Consider the following 15,524-nt stretch of genomic DNA (forward strand, 5'->3'; position numbering starts at 1 on the left):
TTGTTCTATTGGAGTTTTATACCCATATATATAGTTTGTTCCCCTTTCTCTCTTAGTCTCTTTCTTGTCTCTCTTACTTTTTTTTTTCCTTTTCCCAATTTCATTTTGACACTCCTTTTTTTTTTTCTTTCTTTTTCCTCTTCTTCTTTCTCTCCTATCCACTAATTTGCCTTTCTCTGGTGGTCACCTTTATTGGAGGTTATTAATATCGTGAATACATTTCTGTTCAGTGCCTTGTGTGTTGTACCTGGTAGTGCTGTATTTTGTGCCTTTAAATCAACACAGGAAAGAGAGAACTACATAACCAGACATCCAGAGAAGAGAGACCATGGGGAGACAAAGAAACAGCCCACATATGAAAGAAAAGCAGGCATTACCAGAAAAGGAAGTAAATGAAATGGAGGCAAGCAACCTGTCGGAGAAAGAATTCGGAGAAATGGTCATAAGGTGGCTGAAAAGAATGGAAGACAAATTCGACAATATGAGCAAGAACCAAGAGGAAATTAAGAAGAACCAAGAAGAAATGAAAAATGACATCGCTTCTGTAAAGAACTCAATAGAAATAGAAAACATCAAGAGTAGACTAGAAGAAGCAGAGGACCGCATCAGTGAGCTAGAAGACAAGATGGGAAAAAATACCCAAGTAGAGCAACTCCTAGAAAAAAAAATTAAAAGGCAGGAGGAGAGCCTAAGGGAACTTTGGGACAACACGAAACAAAACAACATCCGCATAATAGGGGTTCCAGAAGGAAAGGAAGCTGAGCAAGGAATAGAAAACCTGTTTGAAGAAATAATGACAGAAAACTTCCCTGATATAGGGAAGAAAAAACCCACACAAATCCAAGAAGCTCACAGAGTCCCAAGCAAAATGAACCCCAAAAGACTGATGCCAAGGCACATCATAATTAAATTGGCAAACACCAACGACAAAGTAAGAATCTTAAAAGTGGCAAGAGAGAGACTGAAAGTTACATACAAAGGAACCCCCATCAGACTAGCAACTGATTTCTCAACAGAAACTCATCAGGACAGAAGGGAATGGAATGAAATATACAAAGTCATGCAAAGGAAGGGTCTGAATCCAAGAATACTGTATCCAGCAAGGCTATCAATCAAAATTGAAGGTGAAATCAGGAGCTTCACAGACAAAAAAGGACTAAGGGAATTTATTACCACCAAACCAGCAATGCAAGAAATGCTAAAGGGTCTGCTGTAAAAAAAAAAAAAAAAAAAAAAAAAAAAAAGGAAAGAAAAAAAAAAAGAAATAGGAAGCGAAGAAGGAACACAGGGGTAAAGAATAGGAATGCTGACAAATAAGTACCTATCAATAATAACTTTAAATGTAAATAAATTAAATGCCCCAATCAAAAGACATAGGGTAATGGATTGGATAAGAAAATACAACCCATATATCTGCTGTCTATAAAAAACCCACCTCAGAAAAAAAGATGCACACAGACTGAGGGTGAAGGGATGGAAAAAGGTTTTCCAGGCAAATGGAACTGCAAAAAAAGCTGGGGTAGCAATACTTATATCTGACAAATGAGATCTCAAAGTGAAGGACATAACAACAGATAAGGAAGGCCACTTCATAATACTAAAGGGAGCAATCCAACAAGAAGAAATAACTCTGGTAAACATATATGCACCCAATACAGGAGCACCCAAATACATAAAAAAACTCCTGGAGGATATCAAGGGAGAGATTGACAGCAATACAATCATAGTAGGAGACTTTAATACCCCACTATCACCATTGGACAAATCCTCTAAACAAAAAATCAGCAAAGAAACATCAATCCTAAATGACTCACTAGACCAGATGGAATTAATTGACATCTTCAGAACATTTCACCCCAAAGCCACAGAATATACATTCTTCTCAAGTGCACATGGGTCATTTTCAAAGATAGACCATATGTTGGGACATAGGCAAAGTCTCTTCAAATTCAAGAAGATAGAAATCATATCAAGCATCTTCTCAGACCACAGTGGCATAAAACTGGAAATCAACTACAATAAAAACAACCCAAAGAAATCAAACACATGGAGACTAAACAGCATGCTATTAAACCATGACTGGGTTACCAGAGAGATCAAAGAAGAAATAAAAACATCATGGCAACAAATGATAATGAAAATACTACAATCCAAAATCTATGGGACACAGCGAAAGCAGTCTTGAGAGGGAAGTTCATAGCTCTACAAGCCTACTGCAAAAAACAAGAAACAGGGGTAATAAATTACCTAACCCAACAACTCAAAGAGTTAGAAAAGGAGCAACAAGAAAAGCCCAGTGTAAGCAGAAGGAAGGAAATAATAAAGATCAGAGCACAGATAAACGACATAGAGACCAAAGAAACAATACAAAAGATCAACAAAACCAAGAGCTGGTTCTTTGAAAGGATAAACAAGATTGATGAACCTCTAGCCAGGCTCACCAAAAAGCAAAGAGAGAGGACCCAAATAAACAAAATCAGAAATGAAAGAGGTGAAATAACAACAGATCCCGCCGAAATACAAAGGATTGTTAAAAAATACTACGAACAACTCTATTCCAACAAACTGGACAACCTGGAGGAAATGGACATATTCCTAGAAAAATATAACCTTCCAAAACTCAATCAGGAAGAATCTAAACAGCTCAATATGCCAGTAACTATGGAAGAAATTGAAGCAGTCATCAAAGAGCTTCCGGCAAACAAAAGCCCGGGGCCAGACGGCTTCACAGGAGAGTTTTACCAAACATTCAAGGAAGAACTAAAACCTATCCTCCTCAGACTATTCCAAAAAATTCAAGAGGAAGGAACACTTCCAAGCTCCTTCTATGAAGCCAGCATCACCCTAATACCAAAACCAGATAAAGACAACACAATGAAAGAGAATTACAGGCCAATATCCCTCATGAATGTAGATACCAAAATCCTCAACAAAATTCTAGCAAATCGGATCCAGCAGTACATCAGAAAGATCATACACCATGACCAAGTAGGGTTTATCCCAGGAATGCAAGGATAGTTCAATATCCGAAAATCAATAAATGTGATACATCACATAAACAAATTGAAAGATAAAAATCACATAGTCATATCAATTGATGCAGAAAAAGCATTTGACAAAATCCAACACCCTTTCTTGATAAAAACTCTCAACAAGGTGGGAATAGAAGGATCATACCTCAACATAATAAAAGCTATATATGATAAACCCACAGCTAACATCATACTCAATGGGCAAAAACTAAAACCATTTCCCCTAAGAACAGGAACAAGACAAGGATGCCCACTCTCACCACTCCTGTTTGACATAGTACTGGAAGTATTAGCCACTGCAATTAGACAAGAAGAAGAAATAAAAGGCATCCAAATTGGAAAAGAAGAAGTAAAGCTGTCCTTATTTGCAGATGACATGATATTGTACATAAAAAACCCGAAAGACTCTATCAAAAAACTAACAGACTTAATAAATGAATTCGGCAAGGTAGCAGGATACAAAATTAACGCCAAGAAATCTATGGCATTTCTATACACCAACAGTGAACTTACAGAAAGAGAGACTAAAAAAGCAATCCCATTTTCCATCGCACCAAAAAATTAAGATACTTAGGAATAAACCTAACCAAGGAGGTAAAAGACCTATACGCGGAAAACTACAGGACATTGAAAAAAGAGATAGAGGAAGATGTAAACAGATGGAAGAACATACCATGTTCATGGATTGGTAGAATCAACATCATCAAAATGTCCATACTACCCAAAGCAATCTATAGATTCAATGCACTCCCCATTAAAATACCAACAGCATATTTCACAGACCTAGAAAGAACTCTCCAAAAATTCATCTGGAATAAAAAAAGACCCCGAATAGCCACAGCAATCCTGAGAAAGAAGAATAAAGTAGGAGGGATCTCAATACCAGATTTCAAGCTGTATTACAAAGCCACTGTCCTCAAAACAGCCTGGTACTGCACAAGAACAGACATATAGATCAATGGAATAGAATAGAGAATCCAGATATCGACCCAAACCAATATGCGCAATTAATATTTGACAAAGGAGGCATGAGCATACAATGGAGTCAAGACAGTCTCTTCAATAAATGGTGTTGGGAAAATTGGACAGATACATGCAAAAAAATGAAACTAGATCACCAACTTACACCATACACAAAAATAAACTCAAAATGGATACAGGACTTAAATATAAGACGGGAAACCATAAAAATACTAGAGGAATCCTCAGGCAGCAAAATCTCAGACATATGCCAAAAGAACTTCTTCACTGATACTGCCCCTAGGGCAACGGAAGCCAAAGAGAAAGTAAACAAATGGGACTACATCAAAATAAAAAGCTTTTTCACAGCAAAAGAGACCATCAACAAAACAACAAGAAATCCCACTATATGGGAGAACATATTTGCAAATGTTATCACTGATAAAGGTTTAATCTCCAACATCTACAGGCAGCTTATACAACTTAATAAAAGGAAGATAAATGATCCAATAAAAAAATGGGCAACGGACCTAAATAGAATCTTTTCGAGAAAGAAGACAGAAGGAAGGCCAAGAGACACATGAAAACATGCTCAAAGTCACTAATTATCCGAGAGATGCAAATCAAAACGACAATGCGATACCATCTCACACCTATCAGAATGGCTATCATCAACAAATCAACAAACGACAAGTGTTGGCGAGGATGCGGAGAAAAAGGAACCCTTGTGCACTGCTGGTGGGAATGCAGACTGGTGCAGCCACTGTGGAGAACAGTATGGAGTTTCCTCAAAAAACTTAAAATGGACCTCCCATTTGACCCAGTAATCCCACTCCTAGGAATATATCCTAAGAAACTAGAAACACCAATCAGAAAGGATATATGCACCCCTATGTTCATAGAAGCACAATTTGCAATAGCTAAGATTTGGAAACAGCCTAGGTGCTCGTCAGCAGATGACTGGATTAGAAAACTATGGTACATCTACACAATGGAATACTATGCTGCCATAAAAAAGAAGGAATTATTACCATTTGTAGGCACCTGGATGGAATTAGAGAACATTATGCTGAGTGAAATAAGCCAGTCAATGAAAGAAAAATACCACACGATCTCACTCATTTGGTGATAATGAAAAACAGTATAAACTGATGAACAAAAAGATAGATACAGAGGCAGTAAAGCATCAAACAGACTGTCAAATTATATCAGGAAGGTTAGGGAGAGGTGGGGGAAATAAGAGATCAACTGAAGGACTTGTATGCATGCATATAAGAGTATCCAATGGATGCAAAACATTGGGGGGTGAGGGCATGTATGGGAGTGGGGTGGGGGGGCAATGGTAAGATATGTACACATATAATACCTTAATAAAAATTTAAAATGGTAGAAAAAAATAAATAAATAAAATAAAAATGGAAGGTCTAGCACTAAAATGCAGTGTGTTAAAGATGGTCCTGGGGGAGTCAAAACTGCATTCATCCTGCAGTCACCAGATTTGATGAAGGTGGAATGCAGGAGCCACCTGCCACAATTTCCAAGACTTTACCTTAGTTATGTTTCAGATTGTTATTCAGATGCTTCTCAACTGGGATTTTGAAAAACATATATTAACATAGCCAAAAATTGCGTTTTAAAATGGGGTATAGCTATTTTATTCCACAGTACATGAGCTTTTATGTCCATGAGGGAGTTCATTTTTTTTCAGCATTGAGTCAACTGCTGATCCCCAGCACCTTGATTTTTTCTTTTTTTTAAGTTTTATTGTAGACTTTGGTATGTGGGGCCTACAGTTAACTGTGCTATAATGCCTACAATGTGTGTTCACACAAAATTGGGAAAGTTCTTGTCTTTGTTTCTCCTTGGCTATCTTCAATAGTTAGGAGAATGAGTTTTAGACTGGTCAGAATATGGTTAGAAATCCAGCTCCCACTGGTTTGCTCTGGGACCTTGACCACATTACATTGATAATTGTGAAAAGCCACAGCCAGCGTGGCTTTTGGGTTCAAAGGCTTGGAGAAAGAGCTGATGCGCAAATTAAAACACAAGACAAGAAATAATAATTTCAAAATTATGGGGGAAGCCAGGGAAAACTTAACTGTAGTAGTCAAGTTCCACTGAGTCTCTGTTCCCAGTTGCTTTTATTTAGTAGAATAAACTATTGCCTTTTAGGAATGCAAACAGACATATCAATGGTAATGTTTAGTGAACAGTAAGATTATCAGGTTTGGGGGAGTTTGCTTTAGGCCATTGAGTCAGCAGTAGGTAATAAAATGCAAATATTCACTCTTTGAATATCAAAGGAGCCCAGGTCAGCCTTCTAACAGACTTCTCGCATTTATATTAATTACTGTTGATCTTGGTTTCCAGCAGATAATCATTTCATTCTTGATATACACAATGACAGTAATAATAGAATGTGTTTCACATGGTCATTGAGATGATTAACTGACATATGCTTATAAAGTATCTAATATGGTACAGAGCATCACCCAGTGACTGGTGCCTATTCCTAATATCATAGCTTCACACTTTAGCATGCATAAAAACGTTGGTTAAAATATAGATTTTAAGCCCCAACACCAGAGTTCCTGAGTCAGTGGATTAGGGAAAGGCCTGAGAATATGCATTACTAGTAACTGCCCAGGTGATGCTGACACTGTTGGTGTGAGGGCCACACTTTGAAAAGCACTGCCATATCTCTATTTTCAGTAGGGATGTTATACTTCCTGTGCTTTGGAAACTGCCATTAAAGAATAGAAAAAGAAGAGCAGTATTATTTTGGAAGGTATTTATGACTGTGGAGCCTCTGGTTGTACAGGCATAAGAGCGTGATTGCCCTCCTAATGCCAGATGAAAACTATGACAATCAGACTCCATGTTGCTATGGTGTCTTTTGGAGGAGAGATGGCACTGACCTGGGAAAGCACTAAATAATTGTTTCATTGAGGCCATCTATAATAATAAAAGCTTAATATGCTAATTAGAATGGACGTCCTTCTGGACGACCTTCCAGACAAAGCCAGGGCTGCGAGGGAAGCCCATCCTGGGTGCCTGCTGGTGGCCGGAGGGAAGCCTGGGTCCCAGGTGCCAGAGGAAAGCAGGTGCCAGCAGCTAGGGGAAGGAAGGCCCACTCTTGCATGAATTTCATGCATCGGGCCTCTAGTTATAAATATATCTTTATAAGTGGTGCCCAGAATCCACAGAAGATCCCTAAATATCCGAGTCCATGACATTTATTTATATTCAGCATCTGTTCAATTTTTTCAGTAACTGACAAATGTTCTATAATAAGAGAAGCTGTCCAAGTAATACTATTGTATCAGGTACTTTCATCAGAAGCATGTAACAGATACGCATACCACAAACATTTAAGAAAAGGGCCTTTAGACAGAGTTATTTTCTTAACATAGAGTCGGCCAAGAAGAGGATTCATGAAGAGGTATATAAACATATTTTTTTATCCTATATAATAAAGATGTAATATGCAAATTGACCCTCATGCCCTCACAAGATGGCTGCCTATGACCAGGCCAGCAGGGGGGGCAGTTAGGGTGACCAGGCTGGCAGGGAGGAGGCAGTTAGGGGCAACCAGGCAGGCAGGTGAGCAATTAGGAGCCAGTGGTCCAGGAATGTGAGAGGGATGTCCGACTGCCAGTTTAGGCCCGATTCCTGGGATCGGGCCTAAACCGGCAGTCAGACATCCCTCAAGGGGTCCCAGATTGGAAAGGGTGCAGGCTGGGCTGAGGGGACCCCGCTCCCGGGCACAAATTTCATGCACTAGGCCTCTAGTATAAAATAAACCTCTGGAGAGGTTTATAAAAGTCTAGTGTAGACTAGTCTTGCACTGGCCTGTGATGGTTTTCTTCTTCCAAAAACAGTATGGCTTTCAAGCTGAATGCTAAGTAGAAATGTTTGTTTCATTGTTGTTTAATATCAAATCCCCTTGCTGTGACATAATGGTGGTCTCAAATACTGACTGCATTTTACATTCTCCCAGGTCTTTCTCAATGGTGTGGGTGGGATGGTTCTCCCCTAAAAGTTATCCAATGTGAAGTAATGCTCATGAGTCATTGGGGGCCTCTAAGTGTGCAACCTGGACTAGAATCATGGACAGGTTCATCGTTTTCACCTTAGAACAGATGGAAGCAGCTAGAGTAAATGATAGACAGAAGGAGAACAGATTTCATTACTCCTTTTGAGTTAATATTGTTCTGGGAAAAATACAATGATTTCAGTTTGTCCTAATAACTGAGAAAATGTTCTTAATTAGAGGTAATGTCAAAAAAGTGGCTTTCTCCCCAAATTCCTGCTCACCTACCATCTGCTACTGAAAAAAGGTTTGCAATTAAGGAATGTTAAAAGTAAGTTCTAATTACTTTCCTACCCCTGCATCTTGTTCCCTTGTTGCTCATTGATAGACTAATTGAAGCTCACATGTGAATCACATCTTCAGCTGAATGCTGGCTCCCTTCTGCCTGACTGTGCAGAAATCAACGTAAAGCCGAAGTTGCCCTCTGGTAAGTGTCTGATGTTAAAAATATATTGTTAGACTTCTCAAGTTTTCTGTGTCTGCTCATCTTATTTTACCTGTATTACTCTGAGTGCAGCAGCAGCCACAGTTCTAAATTTAATTCCCCAAGAATGGTACTTGTCAATCTTCCTCTTTGGCAAACGTGATAATGCGGTGGAAGTGGCAGCCTTTGTCACCAAGCCCTATGTGTTGAGACCTGTGTGGTTTATCTTGATTACATCCACCTCTTCTTTTATAAGTCACAAAAACAAATTTCAGAACCTCTATTTTCAGTAGAGACATTGTACTTCCTGTGTTTTGGCTACTGCCAGTAAAGAATAGAAAAAGAAGAGCAGTAATATTTTGGAAGTTATATATGACTGTGGAGCCTCTAGTTTTACAGGAATAAGAGCGTGTTTTCCCTCCTAATGCCAGATGTGACTTTCAGACTCCATGTTGTTATGGTGTCTTTTGGAGGAGAGATGGCACTGACCTGGAAAAGTACTAAATAATTGTTTCATTGAGGCCATTATAAATATATCTTTATAAGTGGTGCCCAGAATCCACAGAAGATCCTCAGATATCTGATTCCATGAAATTTATTTATATCCAGCATCTTTTCAATTTTTTCAGTAATCTTTTTAGTAAGACGAGGGAGCCACATTACTATAATTTTTCACTTTATCACACAATTCAAAAAATGCATCAATATATAGGTTGTTATTGTTTATGGAGCATGTATAGAGCAAAACCATATGCTGCTCTTATTTGGGAAAATTATAAATCTTTAAACTTTAAATTTAGTTGTCTTTAAAACTGATATTAACTTCAAAACAAATAAGTTAATGCGAACAACTCAACACCTACAATGTCTATGTACACAATAGTAAATTAGGTTTTTGCATGGATCTATGCAAACAATTGCAAATGGCTTTCATGTGTTTGCATGAATAATCAAAGCAGGCTATAAATTAATACATTTTAAAATAGTCCATAAGGACTTCTTACAGTTAGGACTTTAAAATCATGTAATCCAGTGACTCTCAAACTTGACTGTGCATTTTAACATGCTTTGAAATTAAAACATGTATACCTGAGCCCCAAGTATATATAAATAAGAATTTGAGATTTTTATTTACTGTGTCTCCCATGGGAACCTGAGACCTACATTTTTAGATGTTTCACAGATCATTCTTTTGGGCAGCTATGTTAGTTTCCTAAAGCTGCCATAAAAAAAGTATCATAAACTGAGTGGCTTAATACAACTGAAATTTATTCCCTCAGAGTTCTGGAGGCCAGGTGTCACAGACCCAGACCCATGCTCCCTCTGAAAGTTTTCTAAGGGAAGAATCTTTGCCTTTGGAGCTTCTGGGGGGTGGGGCAATCTTTGGCATTTCTAGGCTTGCGGCTGTGTTACCCCATCCTCTGCCTCCACTGTCACATGGCCCTCTTCCTGTGTGTTTGTGTTTCTGTGTCTCTCCTTAAAAAGACACTAGTCATTGGATTTAGGACCTAATCCAGAATGAGTTTATCTTGATTACATTCACCAATACCTTCTTCCCAAGTAAGGGAACATTCACAGGTACTGGAGTTAGGAATTGAACATTTTTGGGGGGGAGGGGGGGTGACACATTTCAATCCACTAAAGCACCCACTTGGTGAAAAAAAGTACTGATCTAGTCTTTCTAAAGTCCACTGACATTAGAGAATTTAAAATAGAAAAGATAAGGAAGTTGGATTAGTTATCTATTGCTCTATAAAAAATTACCCCCAAATTAAAATAATACGTTTTTATTATTTAACAGTTTCTGAGGGTTAGGAATTGAGAAGCAGGTTAGGTGTTTCAAGCTCAAGTTCTCTTACGAGGTTGTAGTCAAACTGTTATCTGATGTTATGGACATCTGATGGCTTAAATAAGGTTGGAGGATCCACGCTGATGCTCAGTTCTACACTGTTTGGTAGTTGTAGGCCTCAGTTCCTTGCCACATCAGCTTCTCCACAGAGATGTTCATGATATGGCAGTTATCATCCACCAAAGTGAAGGATATGAGATAGAAAAAGGGAAACCAAGACAGAAGCCACAGTGTCTCCAGTAAGCTAATATTGGAAGTGTTATACCATCACTTCTGCCATATTTAACATAGGCAAACTCTAGTATAATGTGGGAGAGGACTACACAAGGGCTAATACCAGGATGCATAGGTCATTTAGGGCCATCTTGTAAACTAGCTATCATAAGTGGGACGTCAGGGCTAGGAGACTAAATCATTGCTACTTAATGTCGGGGTTAGCATCACTTGGGCAATGAGTAGAAATGTTGACCTACTGAATTGGAACCTGTATTTTAACAATATATAAAAGTGATTTGTAATACTATAATCTGAAAAGCACTAAACTAAAATGAATTACTCTCTTAGATACCTTGTCCTTTTCAATGTAATTGCCTTGAGTAGTACACCTAATTCAAAGAGACTATCATTGCTTGAAATCTGCTAAAAACTTTGCTTTGGGACAAATCATAAGACACCACAAGTAATCATTCTCTTTTCCTTATGGCCATACTACTGAACTGTAATCATAACAACATTTTACCCTTTGGTCACGCAAATTTTATTTAACCGAGCTGACTCAAAGCTCATCTATTTTTTAAACACCGAAAGTCAATTTAAAGAATAAAAATCTATCCTATAGTACGGGTATTAAAAATGTATTGCATCCTCCAAAGATCATTCCTAATGCTGTTTTCAGATACAAGGCCCTGCATTTCTTGACTCTTAACTTCTTCTGAAACAAAGGTTATGATCTTGCCCTCAAATAATTTGTAGCCAGTGGTAAACTGAGTCTAACTAAAAGCACCACAAAGCTCAGACCAATTTAGATAGATAGATGATAGATAGAGAAGTAGATAGATTACATTGATTCAGGCCTCTTCCCAGTAGCCTGAGAAAATAAGAGGCATAATATCCAACCCAACATCTTGCATGGGTGCCCAGTCTCAGAGGAGGGCTACAACCACATGGAGGACAGTAAAGACATTACTGTGCCAACCAGCAGGCATAGAAGTCCAGACACTTCTGCCCATTGCATCTTCGTATCAGAGTCACCAAGGAAAATGCAATGCAGTCAAGCACTGGATGGAGCAATGCATTACCTACATAGAGAAGGGACAGAGCAAGATCAATTTCTATAGTGGATGTCAGTTGTCCTGGCCTGTGGGGGTCTCTCTCAGCAGCCAGCACAGAACAATCCTCCCATGTGCACCCTTCTTACTAGGAGGAGAAGGTATAGCAGTGAGGTTGGACAAATGCTCTAAGACACATCTTAAGCAGAACCAAAGAACACCCACTGAGCATGAAACAGAAAGCTATTCCCATACCAGGTGATAAGCCTGGTGGAGACTGTACAGGCTTTCTATCTCTTGGCAAGACACATTCCAGAGCCAAGGCCCATTCTTAGGGGCTGAGTGCCTAAAATTGTGAGCATGAGACTACCTTTCCCAACACATAAACTTTTCTAGGTGTTAAGTAATATTTATTTAACATCCTACTGTTTGCTTGTTGTTTTTACGCACAGCAACAGTCATGTGATAAAAACTTGTAAGACACATAAAGAAGTAAACAAAAATAATTTTACATATGGTCAAGGAGGAAAGAGACAATAATATCAGACTCAGAGAGGGCTCAGCTGTTGGAATTTTTTGACAGAGACTTTAAATAACTATGAGAAATGTGTTAAATATTTTATAGAAAGGGTCAGAAACTTAACGGAACAACAGAAGAGAGGTGAAAACTGTTGAAAAGAATCAAATGGCATTCCTAGGGATAAAAAGTATGTGATTTAAATCAGAATTTATTTGGTGAACTAATGTAGTCTGGGCACTGATGTGGAAAGATTCAGTGAACTTGAATCTGTGTCAATAGAACTTATTAAAATATGAAACTTAAGACTATAGATACAAAAAATCCTTAATAAAATATAGTGAATCAAATAAAGTAATACATAAAAAGGATAATACCTCATGATCAAGCAGAGTTTATCTCACAAAAATTATTTGTTCAGAACTAACATTTTTTCCAATTTAATTATCATATTTGGAAAAGTATCAAAAATTAACCTCAGTAGAATCTTAACAGGCATTTGATAACATGTAGAATCCATTTTTAAAAATATTTGTATTGATTTCAGAGAGGAAGTGAGAGTAAAAGAGAGATAGAAACATCAATGATGAAAGAGAATCATCAATCGACGGCCTCCTTCACGCCCCACTGGGGATCGAGCCTGCAACCCTGCATGTGCCCTGACTGGAAATTGAATTGTGACCTTTTGGTTCACAGGTTGATGCTCAACCACTGAGCCATGCCGGCCTGACATGTAGCACCCATTTAATAAGAACTTTCAGCAAATGAGAAATAAAAGGAAACTTCCTCAGTCTGATGTAGGGCATCTATGAAAAACCTAGAATCAACATCATCCTTATATGTAACATTCGTCACTTTTCCTTTGAGACTGGGAAGAAGGCAAAGAGGTCAACTCTAATCACTATGTTATAACTACAGGTGGGCTGAGACATTCTTATTTAGGGAAGTCTTGTCCTCTACTTGCCTTCTCACCCCCTCCCCCCACAGCAATTTGAGGATAAATACACCACAGTGATAGCCTCGAACTTTGGTGTCCTTCAAAGACTCAAGACATCGTTCATTTTATTAATTTGGAGTCCACTATATGCTAGGTGCTAGGTAATGGGGAATTATTTATAGTCCTTGTGCTTAAAGAGCATACAGATATGTGTAGGAGGTAAAATAATAAATTTTCAATAGAGGTTCATAACATGCTACTGCAGAGATAAAAGCATGGGCACATAGGAGGGCATTGACCTTGTCTGGGAAGACAAGGCCAGGGGGAATTAAGGAAAGTTTTCCAGGAGCTAGCCAGTAGTTTCTTGCTATAATGTCCCAACTTACAAACACCAAATCTAATGAAGCCAGAAGAATTTCCTAGTGACTCTACATGCACTTGGCCTTCTTTATTAGCAACAAGACAGAGAAAACATACTATTTACACTTATTTATTCCCACTTGAGAGCAAGGGCCAGTGAATCCAGCCTCAGCGGAGTCGAGGCTCAATGCTCCACTGCAACATTCTGTTGGATTTTCTTTGAACCTGGGTCTATGTGTGACAACTCATGCTGATCAGTCCTTCCTGGCCTTGGTCCTACTTTGCCTGAACCATCTGGCTTAGTTATAATTTTCTGTGTTTACTGTTTCCAATTCATGCATATAGAGAGGACTAGGTAATAGACAGGTACTAACACCTTTACATGTTACCACAGTGTGTGGTAGGGAGGAGAGTGAAGAGATGTTCTGACAGAATGAATTACAAGTGCAAAATCTCAGAGCTAAGGAAAGCACAGCTCTTTTAGGGAGCTGCAAGTTCTTCGGAAGGAGTGGATTTTGAAAGGCAAGTGTGGAAGTTAAGGGAAAGGAAGGGGCCAGGCCAGGAAAGGATTTAGATGTCATACTGGGGAGATGAAAATTTTCTTTTCCTCAGGCCAATGGAGAGCTGTTGAAGAATTTTAAGAAAGCAATTGCGTCACTGCATAATTTGGATTTTGTTAAAAAAGAAATATTACCCCAGTGACAATGTGAAAAGTGAACTTAAGAGGGCAAGATAGGAGTCTTGGAAACCATTTAGGGAATTGTTACCATAGTGGAGTGCAAAATGATGACGCCATAATTCAAGGTGCTGGTGCTAAGGTGGAGAGGAAAGGACAGATTCAAGAGATTGAATGGGTAGCACTTAGTGGTTAATTGGACACGAGGAGTGACTTAGGATAATTATGTTTTAGCCCTTCCTCCTTCATCGTTCATCAAAGGACGTTTTTGTAACACAGTTACTTTCCTGTGTTTTATAGTTCTTCACCAAAGCGTGCATTTCTCAATTACCTTGTAAAAAGCCTGAAAATGTTCATTCATTTATAATGGTTTTTATTGTCAGTTCCTGAGAGAGAACAAATAAAATCTATCTTTAAATAAACTATCACATTTATTTCCAGTAAAAAACCCTGGACATAATACATACGTATATACAAGATACAATTTTTCATCTATTGTGAAAGAGCTTTATATGTTTATTTCAGGGGAAATTTGAACGAAAAGAAATCTAAAAAAAGGAAGTATTTTAAATCCTTTTATGGTTAACCCTAAGTTAACCAGTTTTGCTTTATATCAATATTCATTGTTGAAATTTTATTAAAATTAAATTACTAATCCCTTGCTTTATTAACTACATCGTACCAAACAAAAATTTAATTTTTTGATAAGTCAAGGTATTTTTGTACCCTCCAGACATTATTATAAATATCAATGATTAGTCATCCTTCAACCCACTCTGTATCCAGTAATGGCTTTAATGACTTGATTCATTAAAGCATACCAAAGAAAGAGTAAGATCAAGGTTCTTTAAGAAATGAATAACCTATTATAGAAAACTAGAGGCTCAGTGCATGAAATTTGTGCACTGGAGGGGTGTGCCTCAGCCCAGCCTGCACCCTCTCCAATCTGGGACATCCCTCTCACAATCCGGGACTGCTGGCTCCTAACCATTTGCCTGCCTGCCAGCCTGATCACCCCCTAACCACTCCCCTGCTGGCCTGATTGACAACTAACTGCTCCCCTGCTGACCAGATTGCCCCCAACTGCCCTCCTCTGCTAGCCTGATCGCCCCCAACTGCCCTCCCCTGCAGGCCTAGTCCCCCCAACTGCCCTCTCCTGCAGGCCACCTTGTGACAATGTGGGAGCAGCCATCTTGTGATGACATGGGGGCGGCCATCTTGTTATGATGTGGAGGTGGCCATCTTGTGGCAGCCATCTTGTGATGACATGGGGGCAGCCATCTTGTGACAATGTGGGGGCGGCCATCTTGTGATGGCCATCTTGTGACAATGTTGGGGTGGCCATTTGTGATGACATGGGGGTGGCCATCTTGTGATGACATGGGGGTGGCCATCTTGTGAGGGTGTG

This window comes from Plecotus auritus (genome assembly GCF_963455305.1).
Source record: "Plecotus auritus genome assembly, chromosome: 1".
In the NCBI taxonomy this organism is placed as follows: Eukaryota; Metazoa; Chordata; class Mammalia; order Chiroptera; family Vespertilionidae; genus Plecotus; species Plecotus auritus.